This window comes from Lepisma saccharinum, chromosome 7 (assembly GCF_977018435.1).
Source record: "Lepisma saccharinum chromosome 7, izLepSacc3.1, whole genome shotgun sequence".
NCBI classification, from domain to species: Eukaryota; Metazoa; Arthropoda; class Insecta; order Zygentoma; family Lepismatidae; genus Lepisma; species Lepisma saccharinum.
In genome coordinates this window covers 84699219-84709474 of record NC_139235.1, presented here as the reverse complement: position 1 = coordinate 84709474, position 10256 = coordinate 84699219, and the positions used below count along the sequence as shown (strand labels likewise).

The following is a 10256-nucleotide window of genomic DNA, read 5'->3' as shown; positions in this document are numbered from 1 at the left end:
GAAATAGTTGCTTTTTCTATTCTTTAGTAAAATAACATTTATGCAGGTAAATAGGTAAATATTAACTGTGTATATTACTCATTATTCTGCAATCTATACAATCATGACAAGGCAAATGTTATGTTTAGTTTGAAAATTCAAATGGATAGGTGATATATGATGTTACAGCAAAAATTTACTTTAAAATATATTGGTTCATAACAGCAGTTAAAAGAAAGCAATAGTTATAGAACCCATAGGCTAATTGTGAATTGATTTCACTATGAATATGCCAGCACACATAGAGGAGCACAACTCTTTATTGCAGTAGGGACTACATATACAGGGTGTATCATAAGTAATAGCACAAACTGACACAATTGAAAGTACACGATAATAGATGCAAGAAAGTCTCGGTAAACATGGGTCTGCGAACGAGCCGTTTTCGAGATAATTGCGAAGGTGTGGTTACAAGCCGTCACTGATTTCATTGTTTGTAAACGTCGTCCTAGTTGGTAAAATGTACACTTCGTTGCTGTTCGGTTCAATTTTCACTACGCAGAACAGCACAACTGACGTAACTCCCACAGTACGATTAGACTGTGTACTGATTGTATCCATCCTGTTTGATTACAACGCCACCTCTTGGAAATGTTCTGTTTTGTAAACAAAGAGCAAACCTCGGAACGCGCAAGGAGTAAAGTACTCGGTGTTTACAAAATGCAATCAGTGACGGCTTGTAACCACACATTCGCAATTATCTCGAAAACGGCTCGTTTGCAGACATGTTTACTGAGACTTTTTTGCTTCTATTATCGTGTACTTTCACCTGTGTCAGTTTGCGCTATTACTTATGATACACCCTGCATAGTAAACTTGCTTTTATGGATATTCACTTATTATTTTGTTATTATTACTATTGAAATGAAATTTGGGGCTGCGTAAGTGGCTGCTGAACTGACTATAAGATGTAGTCACGGACACTTCTAGCTTATAACTACACCATTAATTTTCAATGGTGTGGTTACAATCCACAACTGTCCGTGACTGTACGAGAACACCCGTTCGCACCCTTCCCGGCACTGTAAGCAATGCTTGCAAATAAAATATGGTATTGTTCTCCGTGCGTAATCCTACAAGGCGAAATTCAACGTGACTATACTTTATCCGAGAGGTATGTAGAGCAACGCCGCGCGTAAAGATAGATAAGGGGAGAAAGTGAGTGCCAAACAGCTGGTAGCTGCAGTCATGTTTATATTCCTCCACGCACTCATTTCCCCTCTCTCGCTTTCATTGGTCGATCCCTCTCGAGAGACTACTTGTGCAGATGACATTTCTGGGTTGTAACAATTATACTGAAAGCCCATAAATTCGTTACAACGTCCGTGGCTGTACAAGTATTCACAGGAATTTACTTAACACCTTAAGTGTGGATGGCTTATATATACGCTTTATGCTTGTTTCAACTATATTTGATTTACTGTGGCGTATATAGTCATACAGACGTTTGGTGAGATAGTTCTAGCTGTAGTAGAAACAAAAAATAGTAGGAAGAGAGGAAAAAGACGAAAAAGAAGAAGACAAAACTAATTTTTCCCTTCTTCTTCTTTCTTTTCATCTTCTTCCTCTCTTGCTACTATTTCTTGTTTCTACTACAGCTAGATATATCTCACCAAACGTCTGTATGACTATATACGCCACAGTAAATCGAATATAGTTGAAACAAACATAAAGTGTGTATATATATATATGCCTTCCGCACTACAGCAGCACAATGCGGAGGGTAGCAACTTGTTCAACAAAATCCAGACTTAAAGGGTTAAGGAATGCATTTTAATGCTCAAGTGATTTACTATCCGATTAAAAATTAACGATTTAAAATGTCCGTCAAACCGTAGAAACTGCGTCCGGTGTCGCCACATTCAACACACATGTTTACATGAATAAAAATCTGTGTAAAATCGGTTTCACAATGTTTATTGGCAATGATAATGATTTTTAAAAACAGATGCAAAGAGCTTCAAGGCAAGACCAAGATCGTATTTGTAGAACTGCGCAATACTAAGAAGTTGTTTCACAAAATTTAATAGAACGGGGTTTTGGCCGATTTAAAAAAAATTCTGAAGTTAAGAATTGTATTTAAAACCTTTCTACCATGCTCTGTATTTAAATTTCATAACGATCGAACCACAAGCTTTATATTTATAGAATTTCAAAGAGAGCGATCGTTTGCAAAACTCAAAAATGGCACTTTTTTTTTCACGACGATAAACACGGGTTAATTTTATTTATTTTAATTGGAGTCCAAACTCGAGTTTCCATAATTTTTAATCACATAGTAAGTATCGTATCGTAAGAATTACAGTACAGACTGTAAAAGACTCAAATTTCCATGAGGTATCGACTGGTATTTACAAAACGACCTCAAGGCTGCAACACTGATCAAGTGAGCTTCACAACATCTATTTTGTCATTTTAAACATGACCCCTCCTGCATACACATGCACCAGCTATAACGACTTTGTCAGTATAATTCAAACTCAGTATCAGCACAATAGGTAGCTATGGTGCTATATTGAAAAGGAAATTTAAATTTACATATACTGATAACTTTATAATTATTATATTGATAAAAATAAAAAAAAAACTAGAAACAACAAAAATTACAATAGCATCAAATTATGCAATTATTTGAAAGAACATTTATATGAAGAAAACACTTCTTTACTGTCTCCTTGCGAGGCAGAGCAAGTCCTTCTCTAAATATTTGGGCATGCGTCAGTTCTACATCTGAGCACACTCAACATGTCAGGTTCCTCAATCAGGTCCACAAGATGGCTTCCTTCAATTTTCAAAACTTCACATTTGGCTTGTTCACATCCAAAATGCAGAAAATATTACACTCACTTAGTCTTATTTCTCATAACATTTCATTTTAGATAATTGCAATATTCATTTACTAGCTAGTTAATGCTGATGCCAGCAGATAATAATTTCCTGCTCTCAATTATTAAACTAGGCAATTTACACCAGTTCCAAAGCTTTCCTTTTTCGTTATACAGATTATTCCATTATAAAAGCATTTTCAAGCTTCTGTTATCAACAAAATGTCTCTATATAGTTTCAACAAACTATTAAAGATTAACTTATCAAGTATAATCTTTCAAAAGATCCAGATTTTTAATGATATCAAACCTTCACCAATCGTCACATTTTTACTCATGTACCATCCATCTTGAGATTCTTTTTAAAAGTCACAGACAACTAGTATTAGAGCAACTAGTTCAAGCCAGATTTTTTAGTATGTGTTATCTTCAATTGTTTTTGTTTTATATTTTTGTCCATAAGTGCTTAACAGCTTGAATGTTTGTGTTGTAAATGTACATATTTGCTCTGTTACAGCTATTTTACTATGTATATCACAATATACTTATCTAATGATTACAATTACTATTTTTTGAATGTTGGTACAAAATACCAAGTATGACATCATATTAAACATTGAACAATTTTAAAGAGTTGACCTTTGTATATAAACCTTGATGTCAATGCAAATGTACATAATTTCAATAAATTTAATTATAAATTTGAATGTAACTTATCTTGCTTGCCTGAAAGAACACATATGATTGAAGATATTTGTTTTTTCATATTGTCAGTCAAAAATAACTGTTATGAATACGGATTCAACATATTGCACAATTCGATAATTTTGTCATTATATACAAATTGGCTTTTTTAAACATCATATTTAATAAAATTAGTTTAAATAATAATTTCAGACATTTAATTGCATTATATGAATAAATTTTGAGTAATCATATGACTAAATTATTATAGATATAGCACAAATGTGGAACTTTGGACTTAGCCTAACCATTTTCAAATGTAGTTATGACAATGTATTATTTTTATTGTCATACTGGCGCTCAACAAGGGACGAACCCACAACAGATCTGAGCCCTACTGAGACATTTAACATATACTAATTAATACAATGCCTCTATATTTACAATCTGTTTACATGTTCAGCATTATAATCAATTGAGTGTGACTGAATATTTGTTTTCCAACAATACAACAAGAACTTGTTCATCATGAACCAATACAGTGCAACTACACATAATGAATTTTTTGTACATAATAATATTGAAAAACAAAAAACATCAAGTTCGACATACCAACAATTATTATCCAGTAAAGTAACCATTTTTACATAAACAATGTACCTACATAACATTATTATTTATTATCAAATAATGAAGCACCATTCAGAACTTCATTCTCAACCTGGGAGCATAATTTCTATATTAATTTTTATTTAGCCAAAAAATATATTAATAATAATTTTCTACATGTAGAGTAAGTAACCTCTGATCCAACTAAGTTTCCCATTGGGAATTCATCCATTTATCTGGTAAGATCAGCTAACAAGACAAAAATCTAAGTCCCTGCATCAAGAAGCAAACATCCTCAGATTTACGGAGTGCTGAATATAAGATTTCTTACATCGCAAATGAATTCATGCAAGAAATGTATAAATTATGATGTGCGCACTAAAATTATAAATCATAAATAATTGTTGTTCCTAAACTCGCAGCGTCACGGCTCGAACTTACTATTCAGCCCTTTGTGAACACATTTTGGAGCCATAATGCATTCTAGCATTTTTAAAGGAAACAACTACTTGACTGAAGCTTGGATCAACACGTGAATCTCTTTGCTCTTTGTCAAGTTCATTCCTATTTGAGCCTACGATTCAACTCTTGGAATCTTTGTGCTCTAGTAAATATTTTTCAAGCCAAAGCTAAATCTTAGCATTCAAAATTATTATGCACATGCCATCACATTATATTATACATTTTTTGCACTCCAAAATACAAATAACAAAGAATATTTGTTACATTAAATTTTTTCACCGTTCAACACAACTAAGGATCAAGAAATATGATTGAAGACCAATGTCGGATCATGAAGATCAACTTAAGGCAAACTCTACAGAGGAATACTTCATACCTGAACTAATGTTTCAGACTCAAAGAAAGAAGCATGAAAAGTGAGAAAATTTTGACATTAACAGCTGACAAAAGAAAAATTCTGCACAAAGTACTGTGACTCACAGTACCACCTTTAACCCACATCCTAAGAAGAAGAACTCAACCAACCAACCCTCATGGGTATGGTTGTGAAATGAAGCAGTATCTTTTGTCCTTCAAAACAACAAAATAAACAACGTGTTAGCATAAGCAATTTCATAATGCCAAAATTAATATATGAATAATTAAAAAAGTAAAGAACTGAGGTTTTATATACCACCCTTGACACTCAGTCAATAAGAAACTCCCAACCAACCAACCCTTGTGGGTATGGTTGTGGAATGAAGAAGTATCTTTTGTCCTTCAAACCAACAAAATGAACAACATGTTCGCATAAGCAATTTCATAATGCCAAAATTAATATATGAATAATTAAAAAATAAAGAACTGAGGTCTTATATACCACCCTTGACACTCAGTCAATAAGAAACTCCCAACCAACCAACCCTTGTGGGTATGGTTGTGGAATGAAGAAGTATCTTTTGTCCTTCAAACCAACAAAATGAACAACATGTTCGCATAAGCAATTTCATAATGCCAAAATTAATATATGAATAATTAAAAAATAAAGAACTGAGGTCTTATATACCACCCTTGACACTCAGTCAATAAGAAACTCCCAACCAACCAACCCTTATGGGTATGGTTGTGGAATGAAGAAGTATCTTTTGTCCTTCAAACCAACAAAATAAACAACATGTTCGCATAAGCAATTTCATAATGCTAAAATTAATATACAAAGAACGAAAAAGTAAAGAACTGAGGTCTTATATACCACCCTTGACACTCAGTCAATAAGAAACTCCCAACCAACCAACCCTTAGAGTTACTTTACTCTGTGGATGGTAAGTATAGATTAAATTATCCTGCAACAATATTTCAGGATGTACATCAAATCAATCTTTGTTAAAATTAAAAATCTTTGAAAGTCAGATGGGTATACAATCATAATAAGTTGTCAGCTCACATGTGGTCAAATGTTAACACGTGTGCCCAAATTACCGCACCTTTATTGTTAACAGTGTATTCCAACAGAAGAATCAGGCTGCTGAACAAATTGAATAAATATGCATGAACCCCTTTATTAATATACTACTACTCCACCTAGACAACAGGTTACCATCGGGTGTGAGTGTTCAAACTACTCCCCTACCATCACCGTGCAATCTGAGGTAAAGGATATTAAATTCCAAATTATTATTTTGAACCTTTTAAGGCTTGATGCTCCGAGACTTTTCTGTGTTTGGATGAAACCTGTCTTCGGTTTCTTCAACATCCCCTTATAACACTTCAAAGTCGACATGTCTTTACTTCACATGATATCGGAAGCATGTGAACCTATCCTTAGGTCACAAAGTTATACTTTATGTTCACACAGAACAAAGTAAAGTGTAATTCTTTTCTTTAAACAAAGAATCTTTGATAATATTTTTCAATTTTAGGGTTTGCGTATGTGATTGATTCATTTCAGCATTGAAACAGAACTATATTCATGACTCAACATGTCAAGCTATGTAACCACTGATCTTACTCCATCGACAATATCCAAACTAAAACATACACTGATACTGTCATAGTGAAAGTATTCAAGATAACTCTTAGTATCAGATGTTACATGTACACAATAAAGTTATTTTGCTAAACTGTATGTTTCTAATTCACATACTAATAAAACTATGTGTTTCATAACATACTTTTTCCAAATATATGCAACCACATAAGAATGTTACAACACTCATAGTTCATATTACTGTAATTCTAAACTTAATCATAAATGATAAGCATTGTAAGTATGTAACAATCTTTACCGATCAAGTAATTTTCAGTCACATATCTAATATAATATAGTAAGACATGTCTGCGCACTGCAACAATGCCTTTGAAAAGATACATTACAGGTAAGTAATCAAATGATTAAAATGTAAGTCTAAGACATTACAAATTTGAAGTTAACTTTAACTTCATGACATCATCGTGACATCTTCTGCGTACATGTGTACGATGCATGATCAAGTATGTTATCACAGTCAAAGTACAAATATGTGAGGAGTAAGCATGGAATGCTTCTAGACGAAATTTTCTCCTCCATAATTTCAAACATCTCTGCCGGAATGTTCTTTTACGAACATGTTTAGGATGGGTTGTTACTTTCCTCCTTGCACCTGGGCAATTGGTGAAAACAGTCTTATTAATTTCTTTCAATTTAAATTTGGTGCCTTTCCTTATTCTATCCTTCCACTGGACATTTGGAACACTTTGGGGAAACACCCCTTCACCTTGGTCTAGAATACCGTGAAACTCCTTGTCCAAATTCATTTGTGAAAGTTTCTTCTCTACTTGGTTTACAGGTAGCTTAATGCATTTTGAAACATAATCCACCTGAACATGAGAATAAGGTTCGATGATTTGACAAAGGTTTTGTTCCAACATTGTGTCATAAAGGCTGTCTAAATGTGCTCGAACAATTGGATCATTTTCCAGTTCTTCTTTAAACTGATCCACAGCCTCCTGAAAGTCTACCAGAGATCTCTTAAGACTTGCTTGAGCAACACACTTCATAGCTTCAATTGCACTTCCGGCATACTTCAGAGCCAGTTTCCCACTTATGATCTGCTGAACATCTTCTGGTGTGTTCAACATTATTTTAGACAGCAGCATGTACTTCAATGCAGTCAAAGCCTTTGAGCTTTCCACACTATCATAGCCTTCAAATGCTTCATAGAAGTAAGAGTATGCTGTTTTGAAGTCTATCTCATCAGCAGCATGAAGAATGCCTGACTGCATATCAAGCGATGCTTGTAGTTTTGTAGGGCAATATATTGAATTAGCTGTAGTCCGAGCTGAGGTAAGTGCTGCACGTGCTTTTGGAAGATTACTCAAGGCATGGTAAGTTTTACTTTCTAGAAGTTGAACCTCTAGCAATAACATTTTGTCATCAAACTTATTCAGTTCTCTTAATAAGGTCGATCCTAAGTGAAGAGCTTCAGTAAACATTCCAGTGTCAAAATACAAAGCTATTAGGCAGGCTTCCAAATACTGCCCGAGGATAGTATTTTTATCTTGTTTTGTACACTCAATGCATTCCTTGCACAACTGAACTTTACTGCCAATGGTGGCTTCCAGATCCAAGAACATGTCAACCAGAGCACGAACCAATTTTGCTGCCTTTGCCTTACTAATGGTGCAGAGGAAGGGTCTCGTCTGCTTAATAAGTTCAGACAGTTCTTTTGCTTTGCCATCTTTCTTGTAAGTCTCTCCTAGTTTCAAGATACTTTGTTCTTTGACATAAATTGCATCTTCTTCACTTTTATCTCCCTGTTCTTGCAGAAGCCTGGACATATCATATATTTCCTCTAACTTATCTGAGGTTGACATTAACTGGGCTCTTTCCACACATATAGCCGCCATTTTTGTATTTTCGCCCACCTTGAGTTCATCTTTGATCTCTTCTCTAAGCTCTGTACAAGTAGCTTCGATTTCACCTCTGAACACTCTGACTTCTGAGATACTAGTTTTAATAATATCATTCAGCTCTGTCAATTGAGCATTAGTCTTGTCCTGATTAGCTTTGAGATCCTCCTGATTAGCTTTGAGATCTGTTTGGCCATCCTTGATAGCATTGAGAGCAGCCATAACATCTGCCAAGCAGAAATCACCATTTGGATCTGACATATTTAAAGGTAAAAACACCTAACCTCAGAAACCAGAACAAGAAGCAAAACAATACAAAGATTATTATAAGCTTGAACCTTTTCAACTAATCACCTGACGTCTCATAATCTTAAATATATAACGACTTTGTCAGTATAATTCAAACTCAGTATCAGCACAATAGGTAGCTATGGTGCTATATTGAAAAGGAAATTTAAATTTACATATACTGATAACTTTATAATTATTATATTGATAAAAATTTAAAAAAAACTAGAAACAACAAAAATTACAATAGCATCAAATTATGCAATTATTTGAAAGAACATTTATATGAAGAAAACACTTCTTTACTGTCTCCTTGCGAGGCAGAGCAAGTCCTTCTCTAAATATTTGGGCATGCGTCAGTTCTACATCTGAGCACACTCAACATGTCAGGTTCCTCAATCAGGTCCACAAGATGGCTTCCTTCAATTTTCAAAACTTCACATTTGGCTTGTTCACATCCAAAATGCAGAAAATATTACACTCACTTAGTCTTATTTCTCATAACATTTCATTTTAGATAATTGCAATATTCATTTACTAGCTAGTTAATGCTGATGCCAGCAGATAATAATTTCCTGCTCTCAATTATTAAACTAGGCAATTTACACCAGTTCCAAAGCTTTCCTTTTTCGTTATACAGATTATTCCATTATAAAAGCATTTTCAAGCTTCTGTTATCAACAAAATGTCTCTATATAGTTTCAACAAACTATTAAAGATTAACTTATCAAGTATAATCTTTCAAAAGATCCAGATTTTTAATGATATCAAACCTTCACCAATCGTCACATTTTTACTCATGTACCATCCATCTTGAGATTCTTTTTAAAAGTCACAGACAACTAGTATTAGAGCAACTAGTTCAAGCCAGATTTTTTAGTATGTGTTATCTTCAATTGTTTTTGTTTTATATTTTTGTCCATAAGTGCTTAACAGCTTGAATGTTTGTGTTGTAAATGTACATATTTGCTCTGTTACAGCTATTTTACTATGTATATCACAATATACTTATCTAATGATTACAATTACTATTTTTTGAATGTTGGTACAAAATACCAAGTATGACATCATATTAAACATTGAACAATTTTAAAGAGTTGACCTTTGTATATAAACCTTGATGTCAATGCAAATGTACATAATTTCAATAAATTTAATTATAAATTTGAATGTAACTTATCTTGCTTGCCTGAAAGAACACATATGATTGAAGATATTTGTTTTTTCATATTGTCAGTCAAAAATAACTGTTATGAATACGGATTCAACATATTGCACAATTCGATAATTTTGTCATTATATACAAATTGGCTTTTTTAAACATCATATTTAATAAAATTAGTTTAAATAATAATTTCAGACATTTAATTGCATTATATGAATAAATTTTGAGTAATCATATGACTAAATTATTATAGATATAGCACAAATGTGGAACTTTGGACTTAGCCTAACCATTTTCAAATGTAGTTATGACAATGT

At 33.3% G+C, this 10256-nt stretch overlaps 1 pseudogene; it reads right to left on the bottom strand.

The window, feature by feature from the left end:
• Positions 1–7010: 7010 nt before the first annotated feature.
• On the bottom strand, positions 7011–8675 carry LOC145990538 (26S proteasome non-ATPase regulatory subunit 11 pseudogene; annotated as a pseudogene).
• Positions 8676–10256: the final 1581 nt, after the last annotated feature.